General features: G+C 35.6%; 1 protein-coding gene and 1 long non-coding RNA gene across 3 annotated transcripts in view; both read left to right on the plus strand.

Moving 5' to 3' along the window:
* Window positions 1-12,806, plus strand: part of LOC114305460 (disease resistance protein RPV1) — a 154,045-nt gene that overhangs the window by 48,612 nt on the left and 92,627 nt on the right. The gene's annotated exons all lie outside the window — the stretch shown is intronic.
* LOC114321403 (uncharacterized) lies at window positions 3,818-6,685 on the plus strand. The gene is made up of 2 exons (XR_014329405.1): window positions 3,818-6,073; window positions 6,194-6,685. It is a non-coding gene; the product is annotated as an uncharacterized LOC114321403 (long non-coding RNA).

The raw sequence follows: 12,806 nt of genomic DNA on the forward strand, positions 1-12,806 counted from the left end.
AAAATGCCTGCACTGTCGCCAACGAGCGGTTTGAAGAGGCCATGACCAGCAATGAAGATCTGCGCGCCCAGTGGCTCAAAGAAAAGGAAAGAGCAGACCTGAAGATCGCTGGGTTGGAGCGACATCTTGTAGACAAGTGCGCCAAGGCAATAGCAGAAAAGGCAGCACTGGAGAAGGAGAAAACCAAGTCAGCCTCTGAGAGGGCAGCATACCCCGATTTGTGCGTCGCAGCAATAGAGCAATTCAAGGGGTCTGCTGACTTTCAGATGGCTATTGATGCTGCGATCGCCAACCACCTGGCGAGAGAAGGGTCTGGGGGGGCTGGCACGTCGGGGGCAACCGTTGGGGGCAGGAGTGAAGAAGAAGTGATCCAGAGCTTCCAGCGGTCGGACTTCTACAAACACGAAATGGCTGAGTTCTGGGACAGTGGGTGGAAGATGTTCCAGCGTAAAGCTGAAGAGTTGTTCCCAGACTTAAACTTTAGTAGTGTCAAGATTGACGAAGACGACGTGGCCCAGACCCGCCTAGACGAGGGCGTTGAAGAAGAAGATCTCGCCTCAAGTGAAGAGGAGTGAGTGGGGTGGAGAAAATTTGTACTTAAGAGTTTTGGTTATTGTTTTGTTTGTCTTGGTTTTTTTTTTTTTTTTTGAATTGCTGTAATAAACTTTTGTACAAGTTTGTGAATGAATAAAATTATGAATTGTGTTTGGCATACTGTTGTTTGTATGTGTGTAATTCTGCAATGAATGAGAATGGTGACTTGCATAGGGCTTGTGTATAAATCATTGCGAGGTGTAAAATGTAAGAAAAACTCAACGTAGAGCCAAGTTTAAAATGTAAGAAAACCGCAACATAGAGTGAAGTTTAAAATGTAATAAAACCTCAATGCAGAGTGAAGTACAAAATGTAAGAAAACCTCTACGCAGAGTGAAGTTTAAGAACGTGAAGTTGTGAATCATAACCCGACAAGAAGCAAGTCTGACCTGGAAAACGTTTAGCTGGAATTTGACTAAGTATGGCCACTATGCTACGATCATAAAGTTGCAATGGTGGCTTAGTCTGGCTGAGGCTTAAAGTAACTCAGTCTGGCTGAGCACTTCATGCTCAGTCTGGCTGAGGCTTTAAGTAACTCGGTCTGGCTGAGCTCTTCATGCTCAGTCTGGCTAAGGCTTTAAGTAACTCGATCTGGCCGAGCTCTTCATGCTCAATCGAGCTAAGGCTTTTTATGCTCAGTCTGGCTGAGGCTTTTTATGCTCAATCTGGTTGAGGCTTTAAGTTACTCGGTCTGGCTGAGATCTTCGTGCTCAGTCTGGCTGAGGCTTTTCGTGCTTAGTCTGGCTGAGGCTTTAAGTGACTCAGTCTGGCTAAGGTCTTCATGCTCAGTCTGGCTGAGGCTTTCTATGCTCAGTCTGGCTGAGGCTGCAATCAAAGCGTTATTCGAATACCGTACAGATAACTAAGATATAAGCTTGTTGTCATTAAAGTGTAACCCATTTGATCAGAAATTTACATCACGTGAGAGAAGAAAAAGAACATTCAAGTGTGTAGATTGCTGAAAAGAAAATACAATAACTGATCAGTACAAGAATGGGAAATTATTGAAAATAACGCTTCAAGTGTTCGGCGTTCCATGGATGGGGGAGGTCTCGACCTTCCATGTCCTGAAGTCGGTATGTACCCGGACGAGGTCTGGCTTTGACAACGTAAGGTCCTTCCGACTTGGCTGCCAGTTTCCTTTCAGTCGGATTTTTGGTGGCAAGGGTTGCTTCTCGTAAAACAAGGTCCCCCACAGCGAACTCCCTCAGTCGGACTTTGCGGTTGTAGTGAGTTCTCATTTTCTGTTGGTATGAGGCCTGTCTGACTGCAGTGGTTTCTCGGAGCTCTTCAATTAGGTCTAGGTCTGCCTGACGTAGCTCTTCAGTTAGTTCTAGATTCAGATGTAGAACCCTTGGGGTAGGCAGACCGATTTCCACTGGGATGACCGCCTCAGCGCCGTTTGTTAAGCGAAAAGGGGTCTCTCCAGCGGGAGTTCGGGCGGTAGTGCGGTAGGCCCAAAGTACATTCGGTAATTCCTCAGCCCAGAGTCCCTTAGCAGCTTCCAGCTTAGTTTTGATGATCTTCAGAAAAGAACAGTTGGTGACTTCAACTTGGCCATTGGCTTGGGGATGACCTGGGGAGGAGAAACATGGTTGGATTTGAAGTTCTGCACAGAATTTCCGGAACTTGGCATTGTCGAATTGTTTGCCATTGTTGGAGACGATGGCTTGGGGGATGCCAAATCTGCATACAATTGACTGCCAGATGAATCTGGTTATGTTCTGCTCGGTGATTGTGGCAAGGGGTTCTACCTCCACCCATTTGGTGAAGTAATCAATGGCGACAATCGCGAACTTGGTCTGGCCTCGGCCAGTGGGCAATGGACCAACTAGGTCGATCCCCCATTTGACGAATAGGTAGGGACTGCAAAGTGTGATCAACTCTGTAGGAAGAGCATGGGGGATGTTGGCAAAGCGTTGGCACTTGTCACATTTGAGCACGAAGTCAGTCGCATCTTGATTGAGAGTAGGCCAGAAATAACCTGTGCGAAGTACTTTATGGGCTAGGGACCGGGCGCCCGAATGATTACCACAGATACCCTCATGGATTTCCCTCATCACATAGGTTGCTTGAGCAGGATTGAGGCATCGCAGATACAGGCGTGAAAAACCACGTTTGTACAAGAGGCCGTCGACAAGAATGTAATTGGACGACCTGGCCCTGACTTTGGCGGCCTGTAGTTTGTCATTTGGCAGTTCCCCCATTGTCAGAAACAGGAAGACGTCGGCCGCCCATGAGATAGGTTCATTTTGGAGGAAGTGAACTTCCTGCTGGTTTGGGGAAATGGCAAGGTGGGTCAGGTACTCGAGGCGGACACCGTGGCTGAGGTCTGACTGGTCTGCCGAGGCCAACTGAGCCATTTCATCTGCCTTGGAGTTTTTTGTCCGAGGGATGTGCTTGATGTGGAAATTACTGAAGAGGCGGACGAGAGGGAGTGCAATATCCCTGTAAGCCCGCATTGTGTCGTCCTTGGCATCTACGATGATGCTATAATGCACTTGGTGTATATTATATGCTAGTAATGATCTAAATTGGTGTTGCTTATAAGCTATTATGGTGGTAGAGCCAGCAAATTGTTAAATCGAAATTGTTAAATCCATTATGATATTTGATTGTGTCTCAAAGTGGTGTTGGTTATCACTAATTTTAGTTACAATCAAAGTTTCTCTTCAGTTATCGCTCAAATTAATGTTGGATATGATCCAACGTGGCTATGATCAACGTGAAAAAAATACTTACATGTTATTCTTTATTGATCTTTTTTTTTTACTTTGTACAATGTGCAAAAAGTACTTTATATTACTGTTTTGATACTTTTTGTTTTGTAAATGTCTATTCAACATTAACTGAAAATTTTATTTGGAATTTAATGATAATGTTCAATTTTTATGTTTAAGTGAATATTTTAGTGTAACATATGTACAAAAATTTAGTAAAAATATATTAAAATAAATTTTGTAGACAAATTTTAATTGTATAAAATTTGGTCCCCCTCTTAAGAAGATTTCTGGGTCGGCCACTGTATGTATAGTGTGCCCATCTGTCCAGTTGCTCTGCAGGATTAGTCATGTTGTGCAGTTCTCTTTGCATACCATTTATTGTGATATTATTTTACTAGGATGATATGTGGCTTTTGTTGCATACTGCTTCCTGCTACTTTTTTTTCCCCTTATTCTCATTTCTCACATTTGTGAAGCATTTAACTTGCTGCAGCGTATCTTATCTTCCTTTGCTTCTTTTTATTTATTTATTTATTTTTATTTATTTTTATGTTTAGAATGAAATGTGCAGGTTATATCCATTAATTTGTTCAATCTGCATTGTTGTGGTGTTACACGTAGACACTTTTTGTTGTACATATTCCTTATGTTATTTGCTCTTTGTTTCCTAGACATCCACTCTTTCTTGAAGTCTATATGGAGATTCAATTACCTCCCGATGTGCTTATTATGTTCATTTTATAGGTTTTATTTGCTCTTTATACATTTACTTCTGCTACAGACTAAGATTACATTCTTTATAAAAAATAAAAATTAAAACGTGGCTTTCATATGGCAGAACTCCTCATCAGTTGTATCGGGTGGATTAAAAATAGATGATTTTGTTTTTCTAATTCATAAGATGAGACAATAGTTAAATTCTGAGGAATGCTAGACAAGAGATTAAATGTCTACTTTCCTTACTTGCATACAAAAATGGGGGTCATAGTGCCATTATGCACTGGCATTCCCCAATAAAATGGAATTATCCTGTCATTGGCATGCTCCTTTGTTTTTGAACCTGGAAAATCTTTTCAAAATTATTGCAATTTTTTTTCATTTTTGACATTTATATATTCATACATACTATTACATTCCAACTTTGGTTGATTCTTGAATTATTAAATATCAGAGCTCTGATATATATTTTTCACGTGGTTAAATTCATATTCATAGCATAGCTTCTTCTTCTTCTTCTTCTTCTTCTTCTTCTTGTTCTGCTTCGTGCATTATAAGATCGTTGATGGCCTTTTTATAAAGACACAGGTCAGCATCTTTGTTACATGATTTTTGAAGTTTTGAAATGGTCAAAGTTACGCCAGAGGTTTATGATACCAGAGATGGTATGTCCTTTTTGTTTTGTTTTGTTTTGATTGACTAGAATTTTATAGTAAGCCCTTGCTTCTGGAAATTAGCTATCTCCCTGTTTTAAAAGGGTTGATGGTTTTCTAATAAGGCAGCCATCAGTCTCACATGATCGCCTGGTATCAACAAAGTATCAGAACGGGTGAATAAGCTATCAGGGGGAAAACTGATATTGCCAATTAATTTGTTTCTTTGCAATTTGGATATTAAATTTTGAATTGCATTGACATTTGTACTTTAGGAAGTAGTAATCTGTTTTCTCTTTTAATAAGTCATTTAACTTCTGGTTTTGCATTCATCTCTTATGTTGAAGAGGGCATATTAACTTATAGTCTTATGCACAGCCTAACTTAGATTAGGCATTAGAATTGGTACTTTATAAATACTTTTATAGAATACATGACAAAAAATGGAAGCGGTTATAACTCTTTTTGGAAGATAGTATTTTTCAGTTTTAGCAGTTAGGAATATCAATTCAACTAATAAGTTCTTCCTCTCTTTTCCCTTTTTCATTGACTTTTTTTTTTAGTTAGCTGAGTATCATAATTTTGTAGGGTACCTATATTTTTGTAAGGGTGTTTAGATATTTCTTCGGATGTATAAAAGTTGACTAGTAAAGTGGTGGAATGAGTATCTTAGCATAGTTCTTTTCTTTGCTTTATGAATGATGTGCCAAGCAGAGTCAGTCCTGCATTTCTTCATTTTGCTTCAGTATGTTTATGTTAATTATCATATATTTAGTTTTTAATTGTTGATTGTGATGATGCATATGTATGCGTTTCAAATTGTATGATTTGCTTCCGAAATAAATGAAAGAAACAATTTTACCACTTGTTCCTTAAAATTAGGTTCAGCCAAGGTATAGGATGCTTTACATGACTACGGGATCTTCTGGTTTAAGTTAGATGCATTATTGAGAGCATAACTTGCCATGAAGGCTCAATAAGATTTAGACTCAAGCTTATGTTCAAGCGGTGTGGGTGGACATTCTTCCATCACATTTACCATGAATCGCGAGTAAATTCCAGAACAAAAACCAATTCTGAAGTCGAGTTACTTCCTGCTGGGTAACATCCTTAGTGGATGATTTAGAAGCCCTTCATGCCCTGGAGGAATTAAAAATTGTCTTCACAAGTAACAATTCACGTGTCTGGAATAAAATAGAAAAGCAGAGTTTCCTACTTCAGTTATTTCTTATCTTTGTTGGAATTGGCATTTGCAGGAAGAGGCTTTTCCAGTTGATAAATGATCTCCCAACTATATTTGAAGTTGTGACAGGGAATGTGAGGCAGCCGAAAGACCAATCTGGTCCTCACAGCAACAGTAGCAAAATCAAATCAAGTGGGAAGATGGTAAGAAGTGACCCCATCATACATAAAAAGAAAAAAATTATTTTTATTCTGCATGTTTTGCCTTGTTATATGTGATTTTTGTTTTTTAACTTTTGCTTTTTGGTTGCTTCAATTAAGCAGCAACAGCCTCGGCAGCCTGAGTCTCAGCCAAAGACAGTAAAGACGTCTCCTTCGCCCAAATTAGAGGATGAGAGTGGGGGAGATGAGGAATAAGACGATGTTGAACAAGGAGCGACACTCTGTGGTGCTTGTGGGGAGAACTACGCCAATGACGAATTTTGGATTTGCTGTGATATTTGTGAGAGATGGTTCTACGGAAAATGTGTAAAGATTACGCCTGCAAAAGCTGAGCATATCAAGCAGGACTAGTGCCCTAGTTGCAGTACCAACAGGTAAAAATCTAGGTTCTTAAGCTTGAGAACAAATATCATTAATCAAACAAAAGGACATAGTTTAGAACTTTCTGGTACTATTTTAAACTGAAACAAGGCAAGACTTGTGCCCATTTTAGAAGTTAAATGAACTAGAATGTCTGTTGATAATGGGATTTAATTTTTTACTATTTTATATTACCAATAGAAGTTGGAACATGCATTGTTTTTAGTTTATCAAGATCGGTTATGCATTTTTCATGTTTGTTTCTGTATTGGCTTGGATAGTTTTATGTTGTACTAGCAGGGTGTAGTTATTGTAGGCTACCGACGACTAGGTTTCCGTTTATGTTGCACTTCATCAAAAGAGTTTCTTTGCTAGTTATATGGGCTGCTATTGTTAATAAATTGCGAGACGCTCAACTCTTTTTTTCTTTAATGGGCTGTTATTTTATTTAGCATTGCTATACATTGTGCCAAATTTGACGTGAGGTGTATAAGTAAATTTTGGCAAGATTTTTTTTGTCGTTACGTTTCTCACAGTGGGATCTGTGTTTCAATTTGGCATTTTGAGAGAGGTAGAAGTAATAGCATTTGCACTATTGGTGCAATGCTGTTAAATGCCGTATTTTATCATTATTCATCGTTAAAATTTAGTAACAACTAGTCATTTAGCTTTTGAACCATTGAGATGCAAGAACCTGAACCTTTTTTTAGCAGAATCTCAGGGAAGTCGTATGAAATGCTGGATCTATTTTAGAAAAGAATAATGCTTGGGACCCCCTTTTGGGGGTCACCCCTCACCCCCCCTTTGCCACGTGGCAGGTGGTGATTGGAGGAGCAGGAAAAAAAAGAAAAAGAAAAAGAAAAGGTAACCAATGAGAGAGAGAGGGGGTCAAAGGGGGTGGGGAGAAAAGGGGTAACCAATGAGAGAGAGAGGGGGTCAAAGGGGGTGGGGAGAAAAGGGGAGATGAATCATTACTCCAAAAAGTGTGTACATTCAACTATTATATAGTTGAGTTCACACTTCAATGAATCTAAACCTCATAAAGAACTTGGACGAAAAGATGGTAAATTTTACTGGATGACTCAGCAGAGCTTGTATTCAAAATACACTCTGTAAGTAATAAATCATCATGGGTTGTAACTTGCTGATCATAAAGAACTTGGTAGATTAGTTGATAGCTGAAAAACCACCATTGAGTTCTAAAAATGTTGAGAAATAAATTATTAGTCTGAAGTGCGTGTACATGTCCAACCATTCTTTATTATTGAGTTGTTAGAAAGAGAGAATTATAATTCGATATAAGTTTCTAAAAATAATTTTTGATCAGTGATAAATTTTTAAAAAATTAATAACTGAGGCGTTAAACTTTTTCATGAATTTGTAATTATTTTGTGAAAATAACACAAAATTGTAATTTTTTCTTGAAAATGTTCTTTCACCCCAATATCATAGAGTTCCAATAAGTTGGGCGCATTTGTTTCATGTTTCATGTTTTCTGTTTTCTGTTTTTATTTTTTATTTTTGAAAATTGGAATGAAAACTTGTTTGTTTTATTGTTTTAGTTTATAAAAAATGGAATTAATTTCAAAATTTTTAAAATTATTGGAAACGAAAAAAAAAGGTGTTAGTTTACGTTTAAAAGTATTTCCTAAAATATGAGGTGCTTCCATAAAAAAATTTAAAGGAGTTTTTAGAAATAGTTTTCCAAAAAATTTCATGTTAGTTTACGTTTTCCCTATTTGTAAAATTAAAAAAACAGAAAACAACAGCAATACAATATGTATATATATATATATATATTACTTTCATTTTTTCATTTCTTTATTATTAGGGAAAATTACCAACTCTTTTGAGAATTTCTTAAAATATAAAGATAAGGGCAATATGATATTTTTAGTTAAGTATGGATGAATAAGATGGTCATTTTCATTTTTATGTCAACAAAGTTAACAAACAAATTTTAAAAGCAGAGAATTTGTAATTTTCAAAACTATTGTAGAAAATTATATTTTAGGCAATTCTCAAAAAGGTGTAGTTATAATTTGTCCTTGTTATTATTAGGGCAAAATACATTTTATCCCTCTAGACTATTGTCCCGTGTCGCTTTACCCTTTTAAACTAAAAATTGTAACACTTAATCCTGATATCTATTAATTCTTTTCAATTTAGATCATAACGGCGAAAATACACTTTTAACTATAGGAGTAAATTACACTCTAACCCCTTAAACTATCACTTAATATCATTCTACCCCCTCAACTAAAAATATGTTTTATTTATTAATTTAAAATATATTTTTAAGTTTTTTTTAAATAATATTTAGTAATTTTTATTTTTAGTAATCTTTTTTCATATTTTAGTCAAAAACTTTAAATTTTTACATGCACCTTAAAGTTAAATATTTGTGAATTTTTTTTAAAAAAAAAATCATGAAAGACAAAAAAATAAAATAAAACAAGAAACTAGTACATTTTTATATTTCTTGTCTTTAGTGAACATTTTTTTAAAAAAACATTTATAATTTTTTTTGTTATTTGGTTTTAAATTTTTTTTAACAAATTAAAAATTAATTTAGTGATAAAATGAAAAAAAAAAAAAGAAATTCCAAATTGAAAGTGATATTAAGTGATAATTCTAGAGGGTAAAGTGATAATGAAGTGATAGTTCAGGGGGCTAAAGTGTAATTTATACAATTAATAAAAGCGTATTTTAATCATAAAAGTCTAAATTAAAAAAAAAAAAAAAAATTAGAGAACTGCTATTAGCACTTACCTTAGTTCTTTGGACCATGCGTTTCTTTGAACCCTTATCCTAAACCTTAAATTTCAATAAGATTTTTTTTTGCACCCCACTTAATATCAAATTTATCCCTATTCATAATATCATCATACCTAAGTACACACCCACCTAATTTTGCACACCCTCTCTATCATGGTTGAGAGTTGCCATTACTTTTTAGGAAATTTCATGTTTATGCGTATTTGGGAGGTTGTTGTTAATGAGATAACCATACTAGAAATGGTGGCATTTGATTGAGAGTTAGTATTGTGATTTGAAAATGAAATAACGTGGCTTTGATCGTTAGAAATCCCTTTGTTTGGGTAGTTCGATTTGAAATTTCGGGGACGAAATTCTTTAAGAGAGGAAGGTTGTAGTGATTCCGGTTTCGATCCTTCTTTCATGTTTTGCCACTTCAACTGGGCAGGTCGAGGATTAAGCTACCCAGTCAGTTCTTGATGGGTCCGAGAGTAGCGCCCTGGCAGGGTCGAGGGGCAACACCTCCAAAGCAAAAATACAAAATGCATTCGAAGTTGCTTGTCCGCTCAAGCGGCCGTTTATGCGCTCGAGCAGAGAATGTTTGATTCTAGAAGTTCGACTTGTCTGCATAGGTACTGGAAAGATGTATTCGACGCTCGAGCCGGGCTTTCCACACTCGAGCGGACCATGTTATATCAGTTCGTGAATCTGATATTTCTGATCACTTTTGTATATGTCTCTCTCTCTAAAAACATTTCCTTTCCCTTCTCTCTACTTTTCTCTACGCCAAATTGGATCAAAACCTCGATTTCTCAAGATCCATTAGAGTTCTGCCATAGGTTTTTCATCAAAGTTGGTTAACTTCTCGAGGGCTGCGTTGTGTGCGGTGAAGATCAAGTTTCGACACCGTTAATCTTGGGGGTTTCATCTCATTTATTCTTCAAAACTTGAGGTAAGGATTTTCTTAGAGTTATATATATGATTTTGCAAAATCTATATGATTTTCGAAATCATCTCTCGATAGTTTTGAAAATTAATTGTTGATTCAAGAAGTTGAGCGATTTTGAAAGTGGGTTTGTCTCTTGTTCTTTTAAAATGATCTTATTGGTTTTGATCTTCGTTAATTGAATAAAAGATGATTTTGGAAAGTTTTCTTTCAAAAGATTTGAGTTGTATAGTTTTGGTGAGAAAACCTAGAATTTAGAGTTTTTTTTAGAGATTGAAAATCCATGAATGAAATTGTTATATTTATTTTGTGTCTCAAAATAAATGGATGTTTAGAAAATTTCTTATATATATTTATATGAACGATGAATTTCAAGGAATATGAGAATCATTGTTCATTTTGAAAATTATTGTTCAAAACGTTGAAATAGTCCTGAAATGACTAATTGTTGAGGACACTTGAAAAGAGGGAATTGTGTTATTCCTTGGATGATAAATTGGAATAAAACTATTTATATTCATCTTGTGTTATTGGCATATCAATTCATTTGATTACATTAAACTTTGAAAGTTGATTTGAAAATTTGCATTGAGAAAAGAATGTTGAGAAACAAGTTTTCATGGAATGATTTTGGGATAAATACGTTGGTAAGTCTTGATAGGTGGTGTAGATGATATAGAATAAGTTGGCCTGAGAGTCTGGGGTGAAAGACCGAAAACCCGTGCGGATAGGTGTCGAGCGTTCCGGTTAATACCGGTAAAAATGACAATTTGATAGTACTTGTATGGTCTACTTGCAGACACCGACCTATGGATTATTAGAATCGTATTTATCGCTCTTGAAATGAATTGTTAAGTTTTGAAGAATTCAAATTGCATGACATCATTGAGCATGAGGGTTTTCAAAGATGAAGATGTGATTTTCTTTCAAAAGAACATAGCATGGCATGTGCATTTCATCTCTTGAGACTTGTATAAAATGTATATACTTTGTTAAGGATTTCCTACTGGCTTTATGCTCACCTTACGAAATTTTTGTGTAAGAAAAGATGTGGTGATACTGCCTAACTAAAGGCAAGGAAATGTGTGTTGAGAGTACGAGACTCTCATTTTGCTATGACTCTGTGTAAGCCAAGGGCTGTATGTGTGTGGGTTTGAATAATTGTTTTGTGTAACTAGGCTCAAGCCTTGGAAACTTGTAAACCCTTGGGAGCATTTATTTGTTTATTTACTTGTTGTTGGATTAATGTATTGTTGCATGAAGAACTACTGTATCATGTAATGTAAGTTTGGAGATTTATATTCGGTTTTTCTTGAAAGAGCCATGATTGTTGTATTATCATTTGGGCTAGAAATTTGGGGCGTTACAATGGTCCCTCTCTTTGATTTATTTAAAATCATTGAAAGACGATAACCATTTTATCAAAACCATTACATCATTGTTGTAAAACTAAGCCAAAATCACACCACCGGTCAACCACCCAGCCATTCGGCCAGTTGTCTGACCGATTGACCGTCCAAGGGTTGGTTCAACACTATGTTGCCGAACAGAAATTATTTGTTTAGTATTGTGTTGTCAAACATAAACAATTTTTTCAGCACTGTGTTTTCAAACAACATTTGTTCATCATTGTGTAACTCAACCATTAATTCACTATTTTTCCATTCCAATTCAATATAACAAACAAAATAACAGACATCCATTCCAATTTAACAACTAATTTTTGGTTCAGGGTTTAGGATTTTGATGAGAAGGAATACATTTAGGGTTTAGAACGATGATGAAGAGGAATATGTTGAGTTTAGGACAATGATGAAGAGGAATGTTGGGTTTAAGGATGGTGATGAAGAGAAACGTTGACGAAAAAGAATACGTTGGTTTAGGTGGGTGATGAATACGTTTAGATGGAGGAGATATATGTACAATATTGTAGGGTTGTCTTTATTTGTTGAGTGATTGTTCCATTAAAGATTGTCCTTTAATATAATTTTATTTTAGGATATAATTGTAATAATAAAAAAAGAAGTGAATTGGGAGGTTTAAAGAAACTAGGTAAGTAATAATATCAACTCTAAAAAATTAATAGATGAGAGGGGTTAATTGTTATAATTTTTAGTTTAGCAGGATAAAGTGATACAGGACAATAGCTGAAGGGTAAAGTGTAATTTACTCTTATTTTAAAGTATGCATTCGAACTTTCGGATTAAGGCATCGTTTGATTTGTGATTTTTTGACTAAGAAACCTACAAAATCACAAGCAAATAAAAAAATAAAAAAAATCAGAAAGTAAAAAATATTGAAATGTCATATTATACACATTAATCAATTTTTTTTTTCTCACAACATTTATTCAACTAAAAAAATCATTCCACTAACTTTTTTCACCTTATAAAAATAAAAAAGTCAAAAAATTATTTACGAAGCCAAGTTACTGAATGGGAGCTAAACAATTTTAGACTCATTTGAAAATTAATTTTTTTAATATTTTATAAAAGGATATTTACGCTGTATTTGATTGGAAAATTTCTGATGGGATTTGAAAAAGAAGAGAAAAAATGTGTGTAAAACTAGATCAAATATAAATATTTCATTAATATTTCACCTACCTTTCTCTTTCTAAATCTCTTTCCAAATCTCCAAACCAAACACAAT

The sequence above is a fragment of the Camellia sinensis genome, chromosome 5 (genome assembly GCF_055761805.1).
Source record: "Camellia sinensis isolate YWXY chromosome 5, ASM5576180v1, whole genome shotgun sequence".
NCBI lineage: Eukaryota > Viridiplantae > Streptophyta > Magnoliopsida > Ericales > Theaceae > Camellia > Camellia sinensis.